At 36.7% G+C, this 9,730-nt stretch overlaps 1 long non-coding RNA gene across 1 annotated transcript; it reads right to left on the bottom strand.

Moving 5' to 3' along the window:
• Positions 1–1,458: 1,458 nt before the first annotated feature.
• Positions 1,459–2,802, bottom strand: LOC141439321 (uncharacterized). The gene is made up of 2 exons (XR_012452583.1): positions 2,739–2,802; positions 1,459–2,620 (listed from the first exon to the last, which is right to left on the bottom strand). It is a non-coding gene; the product is annotated as an uncharacterized lncRNA (long non-coding RNA).
• Between the last annotated feature and the right edge of the window lie 6,928 nt (positions 2,803–9,730).

Here is a 9,730-nt window from a genome sequence, read left to right as displayed (position 1 = left end):
CCTACTTACATTGAGTGAACGGATGTAGAAATCCTGACTACGGTCGATAGCTTACGTTGACACATACCAGGCAACAGTCTATCTGGAAATTTACCTACTTTTCATTCGATCTCGATTTAAACATAATTGATTAAGGATTGATAGTTGAAACAGTTTATTGTTCATTTAAAATATATGAATTGAGACAAAACTAGTCATAGACGAGTCCACAACCTAATACAGAGGTTATCTTGAATACCCAAGGGTTATCTAGTTATAAGCTAGTTAGATTATTATTAACGCTTGTGTTCTGGGCGTAAAGTATAGAAATCGGTACTTACTTTCTGCTTTACTCTGGTAACGCCAAATGCTGGTAGAACTAGAAAATTAGACTAAGTAGATAGCTCATTAAAATAAGTGAAAGTCACTATGAGATTAGTAATTATACCAAAATAAAATTATGTCAAATTAGACATTTCATATATCTAAGATAGATAAGACGTAATCTAAATTAAGAGATACTAGCGCCTATAGTAAATGAAAAGCTATAGTGTCTCTAAACTCATTCCTGAACTAATTATCAAAGTTATAATTAAGCATCTCATAGAGTATTCTAATATAAGCATAGAATAAGTAACCATAAGTCTAAAATTAGATTCAACTTGTTACAAAACATTGTGTTTGTATTTCCATACTTTGATTTGAATGCACCGAAAGTTAGTGCTTAGTCTAGTAAAATCACAACTTGACATATCCATAGAGATATATTGCTCTGGAGTGCGAAAGGAAAGAGTCGGGGGTGGAGGTAGAGACTCTCCGAGACCTCAGGTCTCGGTAATAAACTTAGTTTTAAGTCAAAATAGATTCAGAAGTAATACAAACACAAACACTATCCGTAGTAGAAATATTTCCTCTCATTTTTCCAAACTGATTATTCTAGGTAACCTGAAAGATCCATTTCTAGAACTATCCAGTCTAAACATACTAGTATATCTAAATTCACATCTCAGTAATTAAAGTTTCACCCTAAAGTTCAGTAGAGTTCAATCTAGAGTCAAAATTATCACGAAGTTAGGTACTGCTTAATTAATTATAACATTAGAAACACAACTGTAGGCTTTTCAAATTAATTCTCAAATAAAAGCACTTAGGTTATTACTGGGCATAAGGTAGGTTCCTAATCCACTAGACGATTCACGATCACAAGGCCATAAATTAATTTAAGTTAAATCACCATAGCGTTACCACAAGTTAAGTGTAGTATTAAGTAGGTTAAGAAGGGGTAGTTAAGTTAGGTTTTAAAATCTACATATTAGTTCATAAGCCTGTTACAATAGGGTACCGTACTGATCAGGATTCAATAAACATCAATCACTCAGCATAATATAGTGATCAACACACTTATTACAGCATACATGTCTTCTGTTTAACACCCTTGCGTCCGTTTCCTATTATTATTTTAAAATTAGAACTATGCTGCCAGCATCGAATCAACGGACACAAGAGGTTAGTACAATATCCCTCCCTCCTATTGAGGTTAGGACTAACCTACCTAGGCAGGAACAGTTAACAAAGGTCTACCATAGCTCTGCTAGAGCTGACCTGCAGGTTAAATAAGACCAGCCTTAATAATCATTGGGAACATGCCCTTAAATGGCCAACTCACAAGCCCGCAGCTCGAATGAACAAAACCTGCCGAAAGGATCATTCATGGTAGTAGTTAAACTAAGTGCTAAATTATGTTTGGCTAAGGCAAAAAAAATTAATAGTGTATATGACACTTTCCAACATTATCGTGTTTACAACACATATTGCCAAAGCCAACCGCATGTAAAGCTAGCCTTACACAACGGTATAGACACAGCATCGTTTATGATGTGTGTCGCACCACAGTGCTTCACTGACTTTAGAGCCTAAGTTTTCTTAAAAAATTCATTACTAATTATACTATCACTGATGAGTTGAAGCATCGTCCCCATCATAGGACCTTGAAATGGCTGATGGTGGTGGTGAAGTGTCATATCACCCCTCCAACACGGTGCGCAGTCCGCATTAGCGCCAGACCCATTCATGCACCAGACAACACGGAGTGCAGTCTGCATTTGCGCCAGCCAAGCTCTTCAACTCACGATGTCATGCCACATCAGAGACATGTTGTCATCAGTATCTAGTCAGAAAATATTTTTAAATACAACATGCAATTATAAATTCATTAAACAATTATACATTCATTATTAATCACTCTTTTACATTAAACATTCTCATAACATAAATATATCATCCTTTAACCACCGGCGAAAGTCCTTTAATTATATTCTCAATACCATCAAAGTCCATTCTCCACTGATAAAAATCAATATATTAGTTATTATTCAGAATGTGAGATTCTATTAACTAAAAATAAAAATTCAGCATCCTCGTTCCAAGCTAAACTTAAGAAAAATAATATGTTAAACTATAAACAATTAAATTGGAGCGCCATTCTGGTACTATGCAGCATCTAGATTAAATAAATTATACAACTTTGTCTATTTTTTATTCTTTCTTCTAAACTTCGTAATTCCATGAAGCATGGAATCAGTCTGCAACTTCTATCTTGCTCCAACAAGAACTTTCGCCCTTGGTTTCCTAACCAAAGCGTCTCCGATGAGCATGCAACATAAAAAAAACACATATTTGCATATAAAAATAATCAGACACAACATAACCCTAAACGTTTAAGTACAAATAACAACAAACAATATAAAATTCACTATTACCTATTAATTGAAAATATACAATTTAATTGAATATCTAATTATGAAATCATTGTTTACAATATAAATGACAATTGTCTAAAGTGTCAATTTTTTTCTTTTTGACACATGACACAGAACTTTTCGAACAGACTTTTAAAAAGTTAACTGGTCGACCACAAAGTTCGCTAGTTTCCGGGCAGTCGTATACTTTCTGTCTCAATCTTATATGAACGTTATTAAATTTCATATTTCGTTCTTTTAGGGTTCCTTGCTGGGGAAGAATTTTATTATTGGAATTGTTTAAAAATTTACGCAACCTTTTCTTACCTTTCTTATAAAATTTATCAGGCCCATACACGTCCTGCCGTTGCCATATTTTTCTACTTCCACAACCTTCCGAATGCGCCTCTCGCTCCTTTGCCAACCCTGTCAGCCCAGTCTGCAAATTTCCAACCTCTCGTCCCCTTTCAGGCTTCGAGTCCAAATCCTTCTTTTCATCAACCATTCGTTCCAATTGTCCATCGGCTTCAACCGACCTGGACTCCGACGATACACCTTTGCTCAAACCTGAAGCAGACAAATTTAAGGCACAGAACCCTAACAACATTTCATTTGATCGGACTTTGCATTCTGCGGTCAGGTTTACTTTCTCACATTCAACCTCTTTCGTTGAAACTTCATTTGCACAAAATGAGTTCGTGTCATGTGCGTCAATCAATTTATGAACAAAATTGACACGAAATATATTTTTCAAAGTCAAAGCATGACTGTTATAATCAATTGTTGCATTATTTGCACATAAAAAATCTTGACCCAAAATACAAAAACTTGAACTGTCCTCAATGATAAACAACTTGATTCTACAGTAGTAATTATCTATTAAAAGATATGAATTTGCAACTCCTATTGGTTGAATCCTGAAGCCCCCTGCTGTACGCAAAGGCTCACCAAGCGCACACTCGTATCTCAAATTAATCTTCTCTGCAAGTGGTACAGAAATCAATGATACAAAAGCCCCAGTGTCGATCAACGCTTTGCATGGCTGACCGTTGAGCTCTATAGGCACAAATGAGTTTAGATTATTACTCTTCATATTAGAAAAAATTGTATTAATTTGAGGAACGTCTTCATTTTCCTCCCCTCGCTGAAATGCACAATTTGGCTCTTGAAATACTACATTCACGTTAGGCGCATTGTAGTCTCGTCGACGTGTCGATACATTCGATGCCGTAACACCTGGTGGTGGACTTGCTGATGATGATGATGATACTGGACCATCTGACGGAGGCTGCCTATTGAATGGCCTCGGTCTAAGATTATACGGCGGATGAACTGGCGTTACCACCGGCGTTGCACGTGTTGTGAACGGCGTTCTTGGCATTGAATGTGGCGTACTTGTAACATTCGGTGAATAATATGTAATTCTTGGCATATGTGGGACATTTTGAAGAATATCCCTCGGCTCAGGGATGATTACAGGTTCACCCTGTCCATATATTGGCAGATTTATTTCTTCATATACATTTTCTCTAGATAGATCTGTTATCTGTCGCAGCACTTTTTTTAAATCATCTTTTGTATTATAAATTCTCGATGCCAATAACATTTTATATTCATCTTGGACCGAGCACAAGTACTGCTTGACGAATCTTGCTTCGTCTGTTATATTGGCCTTCTCCGCCAATAAATCTAAATTATAAAAATATTGTATCAAATTCTCGGACTGGTTTTGTTTTCGTAGATAAAATAATTGAGTATAATCCACTGCCCCCTCAAATTCATTTTTTATCTTGCTCACTAAATCTTCATAATTAGCGAAAGTGGTGAATTTCGCTTTATACCAGGATGCTGCGGATCCTGTTAGATATGCTGCGATGGCAAATTTCTTTTGATCTGCCGACCAGCCGCGTATTGCTGCTACAGCTTCAAATTGCATAATAAAATCTGACACGTCGCTTGCACCATCGAACGTAGCATTGTTCGCCATGATGAGACCCACTATATATAATAATAAATGCAAACTTTACCTTTTCTTTTCTCGTCGATCCTTACTTACTCAAGGCTTCTTATTATATTTTCTCGCTTTGCGCAAGAGGACGGATCTCACTCTTCTTTGTAAAGAGCCGCACCTCCACCAAATTGTAGTGGACGGACGGTCCACTAGCTTAATATTTCCCTATTTTATTAAGAAAAACACTTCGTTATTATTTTTTGTATATTTTCAAGATCACGTTATTACATTGGCAGCTAGCATACATGTCTTCTGTTTAACACCCTTGCGTCCGTTTCCTATTATTATTTTAAAATTAGAACTATGCTGCCAGCATCGAATCAACGGACACAAGAGGTTAGTACAGTACCTATGACTGGAAAATGTTGAGCAGGTCACGATTTTGAATGAGTCCCGACTTTTGAGATTTATGTTATTTAACACACACAGAGTTTTAGACCAAGACTTTTTTTTCCACTGCGCATTGTTTTTTATTCGAAGTATTTTAGTTCAGTCCAGTTTTGTTCCATAAGTACATAACTTTTATAGAATCACTGTCCATCTGGGCGTGAGTTAATGTCTTAATTAATTACACAGATTCGTTAAATTGGGTTCTTCCTTCGTACATACATATTGAACTTGTATAAATTTCTTTCATAGCATAAATAATGGATCACAAGTCGATAAATTGTTACGGTCCGATTGTTCAGTGTAACCAGCATGCAAGGGTCAGTCGTTATCCAGGTTAAACGGGATGAACAGAACAATAGACCTACTATCGATATAGACTGTGAGTTCTTCGTCGACAGAACGCGTTTGATCGACATCAACTGTAGACAGCAATGGAAAAATGCGGTATACCTACTCTGTTTCTACGGCAGGCGAGAAAACGTAAATATTAAAAGACGTATGTATTATTTTGTCCGATGCATTTTTTTATCATTTATTTGCTCTCAGTACAAATTTTCAAAGTACGGACTGTTAGTGGTCACTCAAAGAAATATAACTTGTTGTATCGTGTTTGTTTTAGAATGACATTGAGGGATACATGCGAAAGGTTGCCCATAGTACGTTTTTTCACCTGTCGTAGAAACTGAGTAGGTATATTTAGTATCAAAATGGTAAAAAAAATGATACTTGATTTTGATATGGGTGTTGAGTAATTTCAGGGATTATTTTTTTTATTCGACTGGTTGGCAAAGTCTATGGATGCCTGTTATACAACATGGCTTGAATTTCTAACTACGCTTTACAGTGTCGTCTTTTAAAGTAATTGTCTTGTAAGAGATACATTGACGACAAGATAGCCAAGTGGTTAGATAACTTGACTATGAAGCTTGAGGTCTTGGGTTCGATCCTCGATCGGGCCAGACGGTTGCATGACTAATATGAATGTTTATTCTCATATTTAAGTACTACGTTTATCTGTCGCCCAAAAATCTTAATACATTTGCTTAGGTTGGGTTAGTTTTGCTTGTAGTGTTCAATCGGTGTCATTTGTATGTTGACAGTTTTTTTTACAGTTTTTATTTCGAATTTTACTCTGTTTGTTTTTTAATACTTATGAATTTACCTGACCTAACTAACCTTTTTTAAATTAAAAGTTATCTAAGGCCAAATCCATGTAGGCTTGTTTAATTGCGTTATTATCGGGGTATAATACAATATAATACAATGACTCTTTATTGTACACTAGAAATAAAAAAGTAGGCCTAGAAACAAGGTAAACAATAGGCCTTGTCGCTTAAGAGCGATCTCTTCCAGGCAACCTATCGTCGTTGCTACTGCAATACCGCGTAACTAGCATTTTCCATAAGGTACAATTTTCATTGTCAGAACAGTACAATGTTAGTACTGTTCTGACAGTCAAAATTATACCTTATGGATAAAGCTAGTTACGCGGTATTACAGTAGCAACGACGCTATCATACTGTTTTTTTTTACTCAAACTTTTTTCTCATATCCATCCTTCAATAAAAACGATTTATTAAACATTACTGTTTCTTATACACGTAGCTTGTATACATCGTCTCAATTAAGGATGCGTAAAATGTAGCTTCTCTGTCCGTCCCGTAATGTTGTTTGTTTGCTTGTCGGGCCGTTAATTAAGTTAGGAACGGAACCCGTCCAATGGGCACCGCAAACTAATTTTGGAACGTTAGGGTACGACAGCAAGGCTTTGGGAGTTTTTGGGATTCGAGAATAATTCGTATATGAAAATTCAAAGTATTTATTTATTTATTTGCCGATAAAAAATTACGGCAGTACGTACAGTAAAAAAAACAATGCGCTTTAAAATTCAAATTATACACAAAAAAGACATACAAAATAAAATTAGGGATTTTTGAAAGTACCTATTGAAACGATATCGACCGATCCGAACCTGACCGCAATGCTTTTTTTTTCTTTTATTTTACTGGATGGCAAACGAGCAAGTGGGTCTCCTAATGGTAAGAGATCACCACCGCCCATAAACATCTGCAACACCAGGGATATTAAAGATGCGTTGCCAACCTAGAGGCCAAAGATGGGATACCTCAAGTGCCAGTAATTTCACCGGCTGTCTTACTCTCCACGCCGATACACAACAGTGCAAGCACTGCTGCTTCACGGCAGGATTAGCGAGCAAGATGGTGGTAGCAATCCGGGCGGACCTTGCACAATGTCCTACCACCTGCAAAGCTTGAAGTTTTATGGTTTTATCAATAAAATTTTCAAGATTTTTTAACCCCCGACGTAAAAGGAGGGGGTGCTAGAAGTTTGTCGTCAATATTGTCTGTCTATCTGTGACATTGAGCTCTTAAACGAATAGACCGATTTCGATTTGTTTTTATATGTGGAAGCAATTTTCTTGCAATGGTTCTTAGCTATGTTTTGATAAAAATCGATTCTGACTTTTTTGAGATTTTGAACTTTGACAATCTAGGGGATTCTTCAACTTTTTTAACGTTGGTTAAGTTATAACTGTGCGGAACTGAGCGAGTGGCCAAATATAGCTTAGGATAGGGAGATGTGAAAGTCAAGAGGGGAGGCCTTTGGCCAGCAATAGGACACAGTTTTAGGAACTAACAACTTTAGTTAGAGTACCTTGGTGTACTTACGATGCCACAAACAGACATTGGTGCCTTCATTTTTAATACAAGCTTTTTTGCTGACTGTACTTTTTGAAATGAAATTAAATGAATACCAAAAATAAAGTTGATGCTATTAACCGTTGAAGAGTTCCGTCCTGCGGAGTCGATCCTGGCCGGACTACCAGGCTGTCACTACTGGGTTGTATTGTCACGCAATTTATATAAATATTCCAAATTTCAAGTCAATCTAACTACTGAAAGTTGGTCAAATTTAACTTGCAAGATGTGATTACAGACAGACAGACAGACAACAGGACAGGTGAAACTAAATAAAAGCTTGTAAAAATCTGTGAAAACAAACAAAATGTGGAGGGTATCATAAGCAAATGACTGCTCTAAGCCAGCAACCCGAATACAGTCCAAGTTTTGAGGGCTGCATCCGATCCTTTTTATTGAATTCGCCAAGACTCGTGGTTTCTACATTTGCTACGAGTTTGCAATTTTGCTGTTTGTACTGTTATTTTTTTGTTTTCACGAAATTGGCTCACGGGAGCTCGAAAGTTAGAATATGTCGGGCTTATAAAGAAAAGTTGGGAATTTTGGTCACAGTAATAATTGTAAACGGATTTACTCGAACTCCATTTAGCTTTTAGGTTCCTTCGATACTGTTTAGGATTAATTGTGTCGATTTTATACGTAAATGGATTGGTGATGTTAACGTTTATTATGTTAGTCTAAGGAAGTTTCAATTTATAAACATAAATATTGGGTGGGCAATGTGGCAAAAGGGTTACAAAAATAAAAGAAGGTAAAAGGAAAAGGACAGAAAAGACGAAATGATGTTGTTGTCATCAGAAGTTGCAGGAGTGATGTGGAACAATAAGTGGCTATAGAAAGGTTATGATGGAAAATTTTGGAGGAGGCCTTAGTGATTGAGATTTTGGAATTTTGCATGCTGTGGTCGAGCTAGTAGGAACATAGGAATATAAAGTAGCTTATGTACTAATTTCAAAATCTTTTAAAATTTCACTAGCTACATACCAAATTTTAATTTATACCAGTCCAGCCGTTTTAACGAGACCAGTGAAGACGCGTAGACGATCAGACACATGGACAGGCAAACAGACGATCAGACAGAACGGAAGGATGAAAGAACAGACATACATAGTAACCCTTAACGGAAGCTTGTTTTGGTTTGGCTAAAGCCTTGGGTTCACGTTGGATACAGGTCGCTTCCAACCGAAGTAACTGGAGGTGTAATGGGGGAGCTTTATGTCCAACAGTGGACGTTCTATGGCTCATATTATGATGATGTTGAGGATGATGATGATGATAATGATGATGGAGGCCATGATGATGATCGACGCAACCCTAAACTGCCCCTAAAATAAAACACAGAGCGAACATCTTGATTTATTATCTAGCAAATCTCCCAACTTACATCAACCCTCAAATAAACTTTCACTCCATAAAACGTGTTTGCTTTCTATTTACAAAAACAAAACGGCCACATAAATCAGAGTAACAGGGCCATCTGTTGGCTCTTATATAAATTCATAGCACGTCATAGGAGCATGTGACATGAGTAATGGACCTAATATTTTATAGTGAACGGCCTAGGTTGAGAGCGATGTGTCAAAAATTAGGACGACTCGGGAAGAGTTGGGAGTTGCTAATGGCACGGCCTAGTTCCTGTTTCTTGGAAGTGTTGAGTGATACATCGATCAATGCAAATGTGTATGACGGGCCGCTTATATTGTTACCTAGTTTGTGGTCCCTTTTATGCCATAATTGTGCTAGGCTCAAGATTGAAACTGGGCTGAGTTCAGTGCGTTCCTTTTATGAATCCCTATCAATCTTTTCATATTCTTTGGCTTTTAGTTAAACAAGCAAACAATATGAAACTGGCTCAAATCTATTTTGAAATGTCTTACAGAATTCACATGAAA

The sequence above is a fragment of the Choristoneura fumiferana genome, chromosome 20 (assembly GCF_025370935.1).
Source record: "Choristoneura fumiferana chromosome 20, NRCan_CFum_1, whole genome shotgun sequence".
Taxonomy (NCBI): domain Eukaryota; kingdom Metazoa; phylum Arthropoda; class Insecta; order Lepidoptera; family Tortricidae; genus Choristoneura; species Choristoneura fumiferana.
This window is presented reverse-complemented; position numbering and strand designations above follow the sequence as displayed.